The sequence below is a fragment of the Camponotus vicinus genome, unplaced genomic scaffold (genome assembly GCF_025532165.1).
Source record: "Camponotus vicinus isolate PSW18456_S1 unplaced genomic scaffold, iyCamVici1.0 SCAF_14, whole genome shotgun sequence".
Classification (NCBI taxonomy): Eukaryota; Metazoa; Arthropoda; class Insecta; order Hymenoptera; family Formicidae; genus Camponotus; species Camponotus vicinus.
In genome coordinates, this window is record NW_028141950.1 from 7539986 (window position 1) to 7558255 (window position 18270).

General features: G+C 28.1%; 1 protein-coding gene across 2 annotated transcripts in view; it reads left to right on the forward strand.

Moving 5' to 3' along the window:
- Nucleotides 1-1156: 1156 nt before the first annotated feature.
- The window catches only part of Gs2 (glutamine synthetase 2), a 35914-nt gene continuing 18800 nt past the window's right edge, over nt 1157-18270 (forward strand). Inside the window, exon 1 of one of the 2 annotated variants that reach the window (XM_083088793.1) lies at nt 1157-1316. The gene's annotated coding sequence lies outside the window, so the exon portion shown is untranslated. Of the gene's footprint in view, nt 1317-10764; nt 11004-18270 lie in introns of those variants that run through there. The other variant, XM_083088794.1, reaches the window with a different exon arrangement.

The following is an 18270-nucleotide window of genomic DNA, read 5'->3' on the forward strand; positions in this document are numbered from 1 at the left end:
GTTACGATAACATAATTAGTTGAACGTATAGGTATTACATTTTTTTAATATTAGCCTTTATTGATCAGAAAATCAATTGTTTGTCACCTTATCGCGGCTCTATGAGAGGCAATATTAATAATCCACATATAAAAATTTCTTGTTAAGTTTATATTTAATATAAAATATGAGATATATAATACAAAAAAATTATTTTTAAGTATCACATATCATAAACACAATATCATCGGTATTATCACTTAAATTTTCGCAAATTTGTGATAATCTAATTTCGAAAAATAAATTTATTAAACATGTGAATGTTTTGCAAATTTGTGATAATATAATTTCGAAAAATAAATTTATTAAATATGTGAATGAGAATTTGATATATATTTTTAAATTCCAGCTTTTTTACAATTTTAATTTTAAAATTTGCGCAAAAATAATACGAGACTTTGAGGATATTTAAAGAAATATTTGAAAAATCCAAATTAATGATTACAAAGTATTTTACATATTAAAACAAATATTTTAAATATTAAAAATATTTAATGCAGCAAAATATTACAGTTTTGATCGCGCCAAACTTTGAAGGGATGCTTCATTTCTTTAAAAGCTCTTTTACATGTGTTAATATTTCTAAAAAAATGTGTTCCATATTTGTGGGCTATCTTTATAAATCTATATTAATTTGAACAAAAATACATATGTGTGTGTTTCTTGTTAATTTTACAATCTTCGAGAAGAGAAATATATTCTACAAAACTTTTGATTACATTATTAAATTTTCAAAATCTTAGATCTTTGAAAATCCATGAGAATTCAAATTTACAAAAAATTCTTTACCACCTAGAGAGACCTTTAGCTTTAGAGAAATTTAACTCTATGAACTTGATATCATAAATCTTCGAGATCACAAGTTCGAGGAGAAGCTTTCTTGAAATCATCGATACCAATATCCTTACAAGGTAGATCTCTATCTCTGATTTCGCGAATGTATCTCGTTTCGTGAGGCTCTAATTCACAGTCCCGCGTGTCCAATTTGCATGATTCGCGAGCATCGCGAGAAGAATTTCCGACATGTAACGATTTACGATGGACGTACGATCATGTCGGATAATCATGCCCATCATGGAGAGGTGGAAGCCGGCCAGCGGGGGGTGAGCGACGCTTGCGCTGAAACGCTCCCCTACATAAGTATCGCGAGCTAACCGCCACGGTAGTATTGCAGATCGCGTTATCAAGCAATAGCTAACTGTAGCTGAGCAGCAACTGTCCTAGGATACTTTAGCAAGCCATTCGGGCGAATAGCTCTCATCCAAGTGGACCAAAAGGTGAGTCTTTCGGAGGGGTGGTTTTTTGAAATTGAAAAGAGACGTGAACGAGAGTAATTTAATTTAATTCCTTGTTTTAATTTTAAGAGAAATTTGACGGATGAACAATGTCGTATAAATGGAATATGAAATACAAAAATTGTTAAAGCCAAAAGAGCTGTAAAAAGTTTTAAAAAGTTGATTATTAATAATCCTGAAGAGAGTCTCTCTTTATAATTTTTTAGAAGACTGAATTGAAAGTGTTTTAAGCGAAATTATTTGCTATTTTATGAAAAAGTTTGTTCAACGTGTTCTTTCCTTTTTCTATCTTTTACTTTCTATTAAACAAATATTTTATAAATTTTACAACTACTATTTTGAATTTTTAAACAGTGTTTTTCTTAGGTGTTTTTGTTACTATCAAGTATTGTGCGTGTGAGTCTTTAACATACAATGGTTGACTTAGCAATTGTAATTCGTTAAAAGATAAAATTTTAATGAAATGTGAAATAGGCACGAATGTAAAATTTTTACTATTTGTTCTCATTCGAAATTTAAGTTAATTTCTATTGCCTTTCACAAAACATTTTATTTAACTTGCCCATAGTCTATACAGATTTATATAACATTTATATTACATTTATATAACATTTATATTACATTTATATAACATTTATATTACATTTATATTACATTTATATAACATTTATATAACATTTACATTTTATTATAGAATATTGTTTAATGTCTTTTTATACAATAAAATATATATTTTAAATATATATATTACAAGTTATATTTTTAGAATCATTTATGTTAGTAGGGTAAATGTGATATTGAAATGTTTCGCAAGAATAAAATTAATGGTTATTATAAACTCATTAAAAATGGCGATATATGATAATTGAATATTTTTCCATCGTAGTACGGCATAACTGAGTAATTATAGGATATAAGATATTTCTCAACAAGTAACATAAGCTACAAAGCAAAAGTATGTAGCGCGAATACTAAGACATTCATCTTTGCGCCTGAAAAGCGCTTTATAAGAGAGAGAGAGAGAGATTATATGTTCTAAATTGCAGATTTTTCTTTTTCTCTTATCTTAGATCGAACTCTTGCTCGCATAAAATGACTCATTGAGTGAATCAATGACAAACATTTAATCTTTCCATCTAAATTCGAAGGTTAATATAAATAAGGAATATGAGGATAATATATATAAATAGCATAAAATATATATAATATATATATAAAAAAATAATATATATAAAATATAATAATTATGTATAAAATATATAATTGAATTTAATTTAAATCATTTGAATAATTTGAGTCATTTCTCCTTTTCAATTTATTACGCGATATATAGGATTTAATTGTCATCAAAAATATATATTTATCGATGAAATAGTTGGCAAAGGACTAGCTTAGACTAGCTTGACAAGAATGCAGGTATTTGCACAGTAAAAACGCACATTTGTTATTATGGTTATCACGTAAATTTGCAAGATACATTACTGCAACGGATAAGATCACCCGCAATTCACGTGGTCAAAGTCAAGGCGGTTGAGTCACGACTGCATTTAATTACCCTCGATACGTTTATATATCTCTTATCGACACTAACGAGTTATTGCCGCAATTACATTACCTTTAGACTGCACTACTATTGCGAAATGCGCCGTGAAACTATAATAAGTATAAATAACGCGTCTCTGTTAGTGCCCGTTAAATCTGAAATTACTCGTGATCCCAAGAAGAAGCCTTTTCGCTTGGTAAAATATTCACAAATCATTTCGATTCGCCTAAATTTCCCTATAGTTTGTTCCTTTTTTATCTTATTTATTTTTATTATATTTGTTATATTTATTATTTACCTCTTTATTATATTTATTTTTGTTATATTTATTATATTTATTATTTACCTTTTCATTATATTTATTTTTATTATATTTATTATATTTATTATTTATTTTTGTTATATTTATTATATTTATTCTTTACTTTTTTACTATTACTATTACTTTTATTTTATTTTTATTTCTATTATATTTTTATTACTTTATTTTTATTTTTATTATATTCGTTTATAAATTATATTCATTAAAAAAAAATTCATATATATTTCCTAATAAAATTTTTCTAATAATTTCCTAATAAAATAAAATAATATTTATTTATAAAAAATTCATATATATTTCCTAATAAAATTTTTCATACGCCTTATGTAAAGATATAAATATACTGATCTCTATGAGCAAAATAAAGGCAATTTTTTTCTTGAGCATGCATCACAAATTTTTATTGAAAACTCTAATGTGACTTCATCATGTCATAACGCGTTTCTCATAATAATACGTAACAGTTAGTTTTGTTCTTTCCGTTTCTAATACATGATTATCTCTTTTTCCTCGTTTAAAATTAGACACAGTTATATAAGGATAATTTTTTTTTACTAACGCTATTCCCATGAATGTAACATTTTCACCTTGAATCGTTTAAATGTAATGATGAGATTCTTCTAAAATTTTTTTATTAAATTTGAAATTAATTTTCGCGTTTACGAAAAAATATAATTTTTACAAAAATATCATTCTTACCCCCTCTCTCCTCAAATTTATTAAATCCCTAATAAAACACATATATTGATAACTGAATATCGCGAATTAAATTTCTGAAAAATATAACCGAATGGAACTAAATCAAGAATACAGAATACTTTATGCTGGCCTCCATATTTCTAGATATATGTTTCGCGAAATTGTATTCTATTAAATATCAATACTAATTATCCCGAGTAAGCTGTCCTGTTATTCGTGCGCGAGTACAAGGACAAACTTTTGCAATATAAATCGTAAGTAAATGAACCACTTGACGTGTCGACACTGACCTACATCGCGAGAATAGAAAAATGTCGAATCTCGTAAAAGCTTCATATGCACAGGATACATCTGCTGAAATTAATCCGCGGATGTTCGCGCTTTACGAATGTCGAGTATTTTACGTCAGCATCACACCCAGGGATGATGAATAATTATCCTCCTCTTTGCGGTAATCGCGCGAAATATCGTCGTGCGATAATATTTTATAGAGCAATTCGCAAATCTTTCGCAGCAGATATAGATTTGCTACTCGAGAAGTCCTTTAAGGGGTTGTCTAGTTAACAGACCGAAAAAAGTATGATGTTTGGGAATTTTTTTTTGCAAAGTGTAATAATTTTTTTTTACAAATAAATTTTTATTCAAAAGTACAAATATTAAGGATGTTATTGTATTTTTTTTTAAATAAAATATTAAAAAATGTAAAAGTTATAACTATTCTCCCGGATATTGTTTTTTTAAAAAGCGCTGCGCGATGAATAGTGTTATTCAAAACTGATTCATCTGATATCAAAAATTCGATAAACTGTAGTTAATGTATGAAATTGTCTAGTAGATGAACGAAGGATTAATCGAAAAATTGTTTTGGGACAAGATGGCAGCCATTTGACCCTAAGATATTCTTTTTCGACTTAAAACTTGCTCATTTTTTATTAAGTAAAAAAGAAAGTATTCATTAAAAAACAAAATCCTTCGTTCATCTACTAGGTTTTTACATGTAGAAGAAGCCTGTAAAATTTCAAGCAAATCGATGTAACGGTTTTCGAAATATCTTGCTCACCGACTTTGACAAAATAATTTCGAGAAAAACGCGTTTAAAATTTATGTCAAGTTTACTTTTAAATAATATGCAGATTTTTTAATTTACACAAAATCATCTATTCCGGGCCCATATAATTTTAGTTTATTTAAATCTTTATATATTGGCTTGATAGCCCTCAAAACATCAGAGCTGAAGCTTTATAGTCGTGTTTAAACAAAGTTATACATTCTGGCGCTTCATGAAACATACTTATAACTCCGTCAATTTCCGATTAATTTGAAACTTTTAGGAAATATTTTCAATATGATATACTTCAAGAAAATGTAAAAACATAAAAATCGGTTCTTTTTACTTTTATGACTAGGCATAACCCCTTCTTCTCTTCCATCAAGTCTCTTATTGTTGTACAAACTGTGATCTTCTGTGTGAGATAAAAGAATACCAGCGTCGAATTGCAATTTGTGCGAGCAATTTAAATTTACACGGCGTAGAAGAGATACTTTTGCATGATGCGTGTTACATAATTTATATTAACATATTATGAATGCGTACAAATACATGCAACGATGTCTATTTTTCTTGTTTTATATTATACCTAATATTTTTCTTCCTCTTACGCGTGTTTCCTCGGTTTTACCGCGAGGTTCAGCCGTGCTTGTTACGTTCTAATTGATTGGTTTCGATCTACCTGGCCTCGGTGAAAAATATGTTGTTCAAGTTGTTATTTTCTCGTGGAAAATATGTTTGTTCATTGCGGAAAATAATGTATATTATGAATAATAGAATTATGTACTTTAACAAACAAACTAGTCGGTCTGGTTTTTTTATACTGAACTGCAAGTTGTGAACATATCCTGTTTTTTTTTTTACTAAACACAATGCGTTCATTGCGTATCATGTAACAATGTGGTGACGAATGTCGAGTTTGCGCAATTTGAATAATTAAAACTGGCAATGACACACTGACTATTATATACATAATTATTAGAATTTATACCGATCGCAAAGCACACAATATTTCTAGAATATTGTATAAATATTATCAACTTAATAATATTTATACAATATTCTAGGAATATTCTGTCTTATAGGGATATAATAGTAATTAATTAATTTTTATTAGTCTTATAATAAATATATATAATATAAAATATAATAAATATAATAAATATAAAAATATAATAATATATAAATATAAAATATAATAATATATAAAATATAAAAAAAATAAAAATAAGATATAAAATATAATAAATATAATTGTTGTTCAAATCGTCACCAAATTCCAACTATAAAATAAAATCGTCAAATTTATCTCATTACGCGGTCATGATGCGACGTAACCTTTACGTTTTCATGTATACTTGCCTTAAAATCAAAAGATCGATCTCTTCACGCGCAGCAATCATAACTCTTTTATATTTTGTTTGATCGAGGAAATGAGAGATTATGAGGAATTATTGATAAAAATTATTAATTAGGATACAGTCGAAATATTTATTAATTACGAAGACAGAAAATTATATACAACGATTTTAGGTGGAAATAAGAAAACGATTACAAAGACGTAACATTTTCAATTCGTGAGAGAGAGAGAGAGGGAAAGAGTGAGGAAGGGGGGGAGACTGTGAACTCGCTAAAGGGTTGAAGAAAACTCTCATCGTGAGAGGAGAATGCTGAACTCTTGGTTTCGATCCATTTCGTGCACGTGACACACTGAACTGTACAGTGTGGGTCAAGGTAGCACGCGCGAAGGTCGCGTCGATGTAAGCAACGTTACACGAAACATTGGCATAAATTTATCGATAAAAAAGACTATTCTCGGATAAGCTGCAGGATTTTTTATGACATTCATGAAAAAAAAAGAAAGGTTTGCCTCTTACCCAGTGGCCTTGGGGACAATTAAATTCGAAGGAGAATCCAAGATTGAGCACGAAAGATTAAAGATCGATTCTCAACACATGTATATCAGCAAGTAACTTCAGAAGTTTCACACAATTTAGAGATACAATTTTAGGGATACCAGAATTCCCAAAAAAATTAAGATCCCAACGAGGAATTTGAAACTTATTTTTGAAGGCTGGAAGAGTCTTAAGGCGCCTTTTCATGACGCTCGACTCTCATTTTCAGTATCAAGGGACATCACGTGACTAAAAATAAAGATACCAATTCGTCATTTTTGGATCACGTGATGTCTCTTGACGTTGAAAATGAGTGTCGAAACTAGAACTTAAAAAAAAGGAATTTAACAAGCACAAATTTAAACCCAAAATTCATCGATCGAAACAGATCCAGAAGTTCTTGGACCTGGGAATCCTTGTACATGGAAAAAAAAGAGATGTTTGATGCGAGAAACGTCAACTCAATCCGGGCACACGGCCAAAACCACCTTCCCCGAGCAACCTCGAGTTTTTCGATATCTGCGAAATACACTTTTGCCGGCGGAGGTCGACGATTGGGAGAAACCCTCGGTCCTTTTCTGACGTACACGTGACACACTGAACTCGTGAGGCTCACTGTGGGTCAGCGCGTCTACGTCTACGCGATCGCATGTATTACATTTGTTTCCACCTGTCACCATGGCGATGTAACGTCAGTCACAATCGATGTTGTGACCGACGATCGCTCCTCAACCTGCCCCGCACCTTCATTAGGTGTCACGCGTGCGATGCAGGCCATGCGTGTCGCGTACGCAATAATCGGGATTGTGACACTTCCGAAATGCTAATGAACGGGGGAAGAAGATTGCAGCCTTATTATCTCTGTTGAGATTTATCTAATACGAAATTAAAATGACCTAGTTGTAACATTCGCGAATGAAGGGGTGTAGCCTTCTGTGCGAGGATCCATCAATGGGTAATATCTGAGGGTTTACGAAATTACGATATTACTCCAAACTGCTCTCAAAATTTTGCAAAGTCAAATCTGCAAACAGACTGTTATGCGACAGAACCAGACGGAATTTATAAGAGATGTTATTTAGAAGACGTAATATTGGGATAATATTGTCCTAATATTGTCCTAATAGTGTCCCAAATTTGTAAATTTAAATCAGTAGATCGAAGATTCAGCGGAGCAAAGAATTTGCACACAAGAGTCGCTTTAATCAAAATTGGATTAATTTTTAATCAGATTAACTTATTGTAGATAATCTGGTTAAGTAGATTGTCAATACTATTTATATGGGTCAATATTATTTATGGGTAGAATTATCAACCTGGTTGCCTTAGACGCGGAAAACAAGATTAGATTGTCGGAATTGATTAGTCGGATTAGATTGACGAATTATGTGATTAGAAGTTTTCTTACAAATCTTACATATAGAGTATTTTCTAGGTGATGCCTAAAGCTCCAGGAATTCCTTGGACAACTTTAAAGAAGAAAAATTCCTATAAATATGGGTCCAAAAATCCTTTCTTGCAGAATTATGGGTTTTCAAAGTTAAAGAAAAATAAAAGAATTCTGATTATCTTTCCTAATTTTTTTAATTGAATAATAATTAACAAGTAATAGCTTAACTAAATTAAATATTCAAAGTGTCCTCGTCTAATTACATGTGTTTGCATTTTTCTGGTCATTGACTCTTTCAAAAATTCTGAGCATATTTCCAATAATATTTAAAGAATTAACAAGATTATTAACAAGTTTACTGAATAGTGTCGAAGGAATTCTATTGTGAAGATCATAAACATATTTATGTTTACGAGATGTACTTCATGAACATCGATTAAAAGACTTCAATTAAAAATTATGAAAGGTAATCGCAGAATTCTTTTTTATTTTTCTTTAACTTTAAAAACTCATAACTCCGTAGGAAAGCATTTCCATGTTCGTAGGAACTTTTTCCTTTTAAAATTGTTCAAGAAATTATTTTCTGAAATTTTGGACATCATTTAAGAAACACCCTGTATATAATTGTCAATAAATTAATCTTGATTGAAATAATCTTTAGATTAAAGTAAAAAAACTTTAAGACTAAAAGATAAAATTTAAAAAACTTTAAAAAGTTATGATCCTCTCTCTCTCTCTTCAAAATTTATAGAAAAATTCTCTTGAAAATTTATAGAGTAAATTTTACAAAATAATTTTTGTCAAATTCTATAATATCACAAAAGTGTTTCTTTTAATTTAAAAACGACTCGTGTTCTACACAAATGATGAAAATGTTATATCACAAAATTTATAAGATGAAGATTCTGTGCCTAAAAAGAAGAATTACGTAGGTTGACTCGAAAGATAAGATTTCTGTATCTCAACAATGACTTCTTTTATTGTTACTTCAATCCACAATATTATTTCAGGCATTAAGAATCGTCAACAAAAGCTTCACGATAATAAAAAGCGATTTTTTATTGAAAGATCATTTTTTTTCTGCTGCGAATGAGAAATCTTCCATTGCACGTGTTTGTCCAATGACTAGACGGTGGTTGTTAAAGAGCAAACAATTCGTGGTTTAGTGAAGGATTAGTGTGTGTTGGCTTGTTATTAGCGAATGTAACGGAAACAGTTAATGCTTTACGAGCGTTAATTTGTCACTAACTGGCGCCGCATATATTTTCTGCGTGGAATTTATATTGCACGTGCATTTAACCTCCAAAAAAGATAGATATATTACATGATTTTTTTGTTAATTAATTTATACAGAAAGAGAGAGAGAGAGAAAGAAAAGAAATATTTATAAACAATTAGAACTTGATAAATGCCTAATAAAAAAATAATAATATTTAAGTAATATTTTATTAATATTTAAAAAATAATATTTAATATAATTTAAATACAAATCAATATTTGATATTTATAAAATTTAGGATATCCATTTTTTTTCTAAGGAGGAAGAGATTAATTTATCTCTTATGTGATTTTTATGTAGATACATTTATCAAAACACACGCAAGCTAATTGCATTTTATCGTAGATAAAAACAGTTTTATAAAAAAGTTTATTATTTTATTTGATATATTTTATTATTAACTTGAATTCTCGATCTCAATTCATTTAATTAGTTCTCTTGTTATATTTAATTAATTATTCATCTATCATACGTTTTATATTCTTTATTTTAATATATTTTTTGACAAATTTATTTAGTATATTTATATAAATTTTTAGCAATATTGTAATTATAAAATTTAATTTTATTACTTATGTATTATTAAACCATTTTTTTGCTAGCAAACACCAAGAAACATTTATATAATTGTTAATTGTAATTTCCCACTCAACAATATAACTGTTATGTAAGTGTTATATAACATATAACATTTATATTGTTGAGTGGGAAATTATAACCAACAGTTATATAACTGTTATTTGATGCTTGCTGGGAATATCATAATATTATCAAAATGTAAAGTAAAAATACACATATGTGTAAAATAACCTTTCATTATATATATGTTAATTCATTAACGCGATAATAATTCTTTCGTATTTACATTAACATAATTAATAAACATTATTTACAATTAACAAAGATAATGAATGATCGCATCAATAATAACTATTATTGAAAAAAAAATTTCTTAAATTTACAAATAATATTACATAAACACACAAACAAGTGTAAATCTAAAAAGAAATATTTTCGGAATTATAAAGCAATTTAGAGTGTATCTTTCTTCCTCCTTTTTATCGCTTAACTATAATAAATCTTTCTTCGCGGCGCAGTCCGGCCTTTAGATGTCGTACAAAATAAAAGTAAGTAACAGAGATACAGCTCGATGCACTTACGTGGTGCACACTGCGAACGCGTGCTCGGTACCCGGGGTGGGGACATATAAAAAGGAGGGTAAGCCAGCCTCGTTCTTCCTCCATAGTCTCTAGTGTATGACGCATCTCTTCGCCGTCGTGCTCGCGTAGATTCACGCAGTTGTCACTCACACGCGACACTATTTTCGTGGACCACGTATCTATACGTCGTCGTCGTCGTCGTCGTCGACGATACCGTTGTCCGATCTGCACTGCCAACTGCATTTGGCAGTATCCTCCCATCTCTGGTAGGTGCTAAGTGTCCACCCTCGCGGATGAATCTCGTTCGCCAGCAGTAAGGAAAACAGTCTCGAGGTATTGTTTTCTTTTTTAATATTTAATATTTTATATTATTTATATTATTTATATTTTATATTTTTTTTATATTTTATATTTTTTTATTTTTTTATATTTTATCGAATCCTTCAATTTTGTCCAGTCGAAGAAGAATGTGTCGGAAAAAATATTGCCTCTCTTTTCCTTTTATTTTTTTCGTACAGAAATTTCTCCTTCATTGGTTGTATCATTAATAATAGGTCACGCTGTATATTCCGTGATACAATGTGTGGTGAAGGGTTAATTGAAATAGATTGTGATCTTTGGTATCATTCTTGTACAAAGTGGCGATAATTAAATGCATAAAAATTGACTTGTAATTATTAATTATTTTTCATAAAGAAAAATCTTGATAAAAATCTTGTTATTTTTTTTCTACTGAAATTGTATCGTTGATTGCCCTTTGTTCGTGACTAATTGTTTGGACAGTCATTTGATAGCGAGCCATTTGATCTTAGAACTCCAAGAAACTAGGCTACAAACAATCTTGGAATTTGTACTAATGGAATGTACTATATATGTATATATCATGAAAGAGAGAGAGAGAAAATTTTAAATGTGAAATTACAATGTGAGACTTAAACAAGTCTGGAGATCCTTTAATTCAGATATTAAAATTTCGAAAGAAAATTTTTAAGAAATTTAGAAAAAATGTAATACGAAAAAATATAATAGATATAAATAATCTAGACTCAGAGAATTGTTTATTGATATAAAAGTTATAGAAAAATAAAAAGTGTTAAAATACAGAAAATTTTAAATCGACAAAGTTATAAAAATCCAAATATTAATATGATAATATAATATTAATATAATATTATAATTTTAATATAAATATAATATAAATATAATATTAATATAATATTATAATATTAATATAAATATAATATTAATATAATATTAATATAATATTATATTAAAATATATAATCTTAAATATATAATATAATATTAATATATTAATATATTCTGAACTCGAAATGCAAAGAATCGAACATACAAGCTTAGAATTCAGAAATAAAATCTAAAAAAATTAGAAAACTACAAATTTTTAACTTTATAATTTACTTGATTAAAATTTCAAAATACGTATGCAATTTTAAAAGAACACAAGAACTTAAGATTAAAGTGCATGCTTATTAATTTCGAAAGAGTTGGAAAGATTGTGGATTTTGTGGAAAACGTCTCATGTTAAACGCAAAATATTGCAAATCATCTGCGTAAATTTCTAATAAAAAATCAAATTGACACGCACTTATGCAGCTTATGCAGCGATTTTGTCGAAAGAGCGTATCTATCAATAAACATCGCGCTTGCAAATATGACTACCTAAACACTTCTATCATTAGCAGTCGATTGAGCTTATGAAAAATAGTCAGTGCTATTATGCCGTGATTGTATTTCGCAATCGTATTATAAAATCTGCGTCTTTCAACACGCGATACTCTATAAATATCCACTATTATAAAAATATTGAGAAATTTTAATCAATAGAATTTTTACAATTATTCCATCAATTGTATTTTTAAAATATAAAATTATAATGAATGCAGTAAGATCAAAAATTTTGAGAATAAAATATATATGCATAATATTTTTATGTAATAAAAATGTTACAAGAAAAATAAATGGAACATTTGCGTAAATTTCTAAAAAATTCAAATTGATGCGCGTTTGCACAAATGCAGCGATCTTATCAAAAGAGAGTGTCTATCAATAAGGTAAAAACGACAATGAAAATATCAACAATGATAAATTATATTTGCAGAAATGATAAAATTGTTAAATTAGAGGAATCGTTATTTTGCTTTTATTTATTGCGACAGAAGTAGTTTTTTTTTTCCTAGGCTTATTGATATGCTATTCTCGTAGATCACGTGTACTTGGCAAGGATACGCGTGTTGTAGGTTGTGCAGCTTAATCAGCAGTCAAAGATGCACGCGCGTGTTTTTTCCTACAAATAATTGATAACAAATGTCTCGAGAGATGCAAAGTAATTTGTATCATTTATCAAAGTTTTTGATCAACTTTCAATAATGGATACGTATTAAAATGTAATTTAATATAAAATTAATATTTATCTATGAAAATAAAGATGAGAATTATTGAATTTTTTTTTTTCGCAAATCGTGCGAATTTTCAATTATGACTTTTAAAAATTCTAACGGTCCGATTTATTTTCTAAAATGGTGGCATTGTTGCAATATAAATTACGCACATACTTATTAATTAAAATTATATTTGTTGCTACTCTTTTAAATATTAAAAAAAAATTATTATATCAAATTTGGTTTAACTCCGATAATTTATTTTTTTTTTAATTCTTAAAGGAAGAAATTATTTTTTTGTGAGAGAGAGAGAGAGAAAGAGAGAGAGGATCAGCTGTTTATAGAACGTCCTTCAGGACGGTCGCCGGAAATAATTGGCACAATATTGCAATTGTTCGTTTGACCCTGAAGAAGCAACAAATAGTGCATTCCGGAAACTTGGCACGGTAGCGGACCGTTGCACCCGCGATAAATTTTTGCTTAACATCGTGGTCAAAACAAACAGATAAAATCCTCCAAATAATATTCTACCTGGATTAACTTTTTCGACGAAATAAATCAAGTGATTTTTTAATTAATATACCTAATTTTGTTGTGGACAGTTTATAAAATGAAAAGATATTTAATTTTCAATAAGCTAAACTCAACAATATAAATGTTATATAACATGTTATATAGTTGAGTGGGAAATTACAACTAACAATTATATAAATGTTACTTGGTGTTTGCTGGGAAAGTAGCTATTTAGGTGTCATACTTAGCAAAAACTATTTCTCTTCAACCAATACATATATAAGATGAGATTAATATGATAGATATGAATATTCTAAGCTTGGATAAAAACAAATATTTCAAATAAAATCAAACATTAATAAATATATCTTTGTAAACAATTTGTAAAAGAAATTCGCTTGCATTTGCAAAATATTATTTTTCACATTATATTAAGATAATGTAAAAATTATTGCGTGAAAGAGAGAGAGAGAAGAAAGCATAGAACGTTATAGAATTCGTATCACGACCAAGAAGTGTCTAAAATTCCTTAAACGCGCACGAGAGTCTGTTCTCCTTTCAAGTCGTCGGTGATTGAGGCTCTTGATTGACTTCATGGCTTCTTTTCAATTTGGTTCACCGACTATGAGGCTCAGCGTGAGACCCTCTTCATTTGAAAACGCACTTAGGAAACCTGCCGGACAATTAAAATCAAAAATTCCAACAATCTACGAAAGAAAGAACACCCGTAAAAATCTGCCTTAATGATTTAATGCGCTTACAAACAATTATTTCTCTCCAAAATTATTGTCCGAAAGTATATTTCGTGACTTGTATCGATCCTCCTAATCACGAACTAAATTTTCTCAAGTACATAAAAGCGACTGATGTATCTTTCATTATAAAAAAATTCCTTCATCCAATCATTATTCCGCGTTGAACGATCGAAATGGCGATAATAATTCCGAAAAATCCGCGCATTTATATATTTTTTACACATTTTTGCAAAAATACTAAATACGCGTCTGGGACAAATTGTGAAGCTTCAAGTGGCGCAAAAGGTTGTTTTACGACACCCTGTATGAGACATCGATCTCTTTTACTGTCGTGTCAACAGGCGAAGCGCGAAGCTCGTAAAAGCGCGATATATTTGATTTCCGCGAACAGATATATTCGAATGGGGTTAAGCCCTTAAATGAAGGAACTATATAAGGACCATTGACTGATGGCGTGTGTAGGTCAGTGGAACGCTTCAGCCGCCTTCGTTACTTTATCGCGCGACCTCGTAATTTCTAATGTAACGCGACGGAAGTAAAAATGCGCAAAAGATACGCTGCAAATGATACGTTGTAACTTAAAAAAAAAGAGGAAAAGCAACGCACATTCTATTGCAGCTCTCATCTTGGGAATCCTGCACACGTGGAAAGACGCAAGAATACGGTCAAGTGAGATAATTAGTATAAATGGAACGGTGCTATCAGTCACCAGTTATTATTTTTTTATGATTATCCGATGTAATCACAATGATTATCTCTTAATGATTATTGCAAAATTAGTCATAAAAAATTTATTACGTTAGGTTAGGTTAGGTTGTTCTATTTATACCGTTCTATTATTTTTTAATTTGTTTTTTGTTTTAAAGACCTCGCATATTTGCGTAATTATATTTTTTGAAGACGTAAGTTGGATATAAAATTGAAGTTCGACTTTTCATGTAAATATTTGCTTAGTATCTTATCAGTGCATTTAGTTTCGATAAGCAACTATAAAACATCAATCTCGGTCAATTTGCATTTACAATTTGTAACTGAAGCATGTTTCTCAACTTCAATAATTTTCGCTCGAGTTTTTTAATTCTTTTTTAATTTTTTAATTTTTCAATTCTTTAATTTTTTTTTTACAAAAACAGTACTGACAATCAAGACCCTTTATTATTGATAAGCAAGGCTTATTTGGAATTAGATGAATATTTTTATCGATTTCATATGCCACTCATAAAATTATTCGAATTTTTTCAGAATTTTGTGAGAAACAAATACGAGTTCAACTAATTAGTTCAATATATCTTATCATTATTATTTCTACATTTATAAATATATACTTGTCTCAAGAGATCTTAAATTTAATACATTTCTACGAATATATTTCTTTTATTTTAATCTGTCAAAATTAAATTAAAGATAAGAAACAAAAATTTAAATATAAAAATCCAAATATAAAAATAAAGAATAATATATAATAGATATAAAGATATAAAGAAGAAGAATTTTCTGAGAAATTTATATTTAAATTGAAATCCAATATTTTCCTAAAAACGTTCATTTATGATTTATTAATATTGTATTTTATTAATAAATTAATATAATTATTAAATATTATTTATAAATATTAAATTAATATTTTATTATTAAATTGTAATTATTAAACATTATTTATAAATATTAAATTAATATTGTATTTTATAAATAAAAGATTTTTCCTGTAAATGCAACAGTGGAAAGGGTCTTAAATAAAAATTGCGGGAAGAATCTAGATTAACATTCAATAGGCATAATGACAGCAAACATATGTAACGCGGGGATAGGAAGATCGATCGTTGTCTAAGGTAGCGGACAAGTATTTTTATCGGTTAAAAGAGTAGATTCGATGAGAGAGCACATGGTTACTTTCCTTGAAGCGGACGCTCTGTTTCGTTTCGCGATCGATTTGTGCTAATTTTTTACTTCAACGATTGGATGCGCGGTAAATTTATCGTGGAAAAATTGAACTATATAGGTCGCTGTTGACAAAATTAAATAATTCATTTATCCCAATCAAAAGTGTACATTTAAAAGATTTCCAATGTGCTAATATTGGTACAAAATATAAGGTACGAAAAACTAGGACAAATTATATCTTGGGGACATTAATAGATATGAGAAAAAAACTTTTTTTACATAAGATAAAATGTGTGATATGTTATAAATTTTATCTTTTCTTATACTATTATTATTACGCGCTAAAAAGCTGTTAAATTTTTTAAAATAAGTAGTACTTTATTATATTTAATTTATTTATATTTAATTTATATTTAATTTATCTTTTATATTTAATTTATTATTTAATTTAATTAATTTATATTTAATTTATATTTTAATTTAATTTATATTTAATTTATTTTAATTTATTTTATTGTATTTAATGTATCTCTATTGATGCAGTACTTTATTTTATATAAAAAAATTTTGAGACTTTAATAAAGAATTTTAAATTCTTGTTCGTGAAAAAATTGTACACGTTCTTGTCAATGATTAGAAATTATTCGGGCTGATTTTTCTCTCATTTTACTTTCACAAAACTTTATTAAATTTATTAAACTTCTCCAATATGATGTGTTTATCGATTGTTTATGAAATCAAATTTCCTAAATATCGTCATTCATACGTCACGTGTCTCGTAAAAGACGAGATTCCGAACTTATCTAGGAAGAGAGCGATAACGAGGTCAATAATACATGGTCTTCTAATCATGACGAACGATTAAAATCGAATGCAATTAAGAAATGACTGTTAATTTATGCTAAGCGAAAAAATGTCGTTGAAATAATTATATATCGTTTAACATAACAATTAGCACATAACAATTAGCACATTGTAAAAAGATTTATTACAAGTGAGAAATCTCGTATAATGTGACTCTTTCAACGAATTCACAGATTAATTAATCGTATTGACGTAATGGATATTTGAATAATCCACTGATTGCGACAATGCATCTCTTCAATGACGTTTGTTAGTCACGCGCGGGGTTTTGTGTCTCATAATTATCAATGTGAGATATGAATTAATCTTCAAATAAAAGAATATGTGTGTTAAAATATTCCGTCGTTAAAAATATTATTATATCGTCATTGAATAATTTAAAGCATTATTATTATGATTATTATTATTTTTGAAAATATGATTGTGTATAATAATATTTAAAAAGAATATTTAACAATCTGTTAAAAGTTTTATAAAAAAATATTTTATAAAAATTTATAAAATATTGTAATAATAATTATAAATATTTTATAAAAATTTATAAAATATTGTTAGAAGCTTTATAAAATATTATTAGAATATTTATGTATATTTAAAAGGTTAATAATAAAAAAATATTAATTTTAAGTTACGAATATTAATTAATATTGAGAATATTATTTTTAATTTAAATTTATTTAAAGCATACACGAAAATATTTTTATACAATTATAATAAATGTATTTATATATTTTAATAATAATTGTTGATCGATATATTTTAGGTTGTTAGATTTTTATAGAATGCAACTAAAATGCATATACAATTTGCATAATATTTTTTTAAACGAATTACATTGGAGAAATAAAATTTTTTTGTTTAATTTCTTAATCAATAAGTAACATAAATAACATATTTTTTAAAAACTTATTTCATAAAATAAAAAAAAACTATACTAGTTTTGATTGTTAAAAGAAGGATGTATTAAAAATTGTGTAATAAACTCCATTTAATAATGTGAGACGCGAGGAAAGAAACAGAAGTGTAATTACTTATTGCGCTCGAGGATAGAAATCTCGCAGGCAACGATAAGAATAGATAAATAGAAGACAAACAACTCAATTTTTATTTTCCTTAATAAGTAATAAGAAAAAGTGGTCAATTGCAAAGAGAAATTATCAATAGATTAATGAACTATATCAAGATC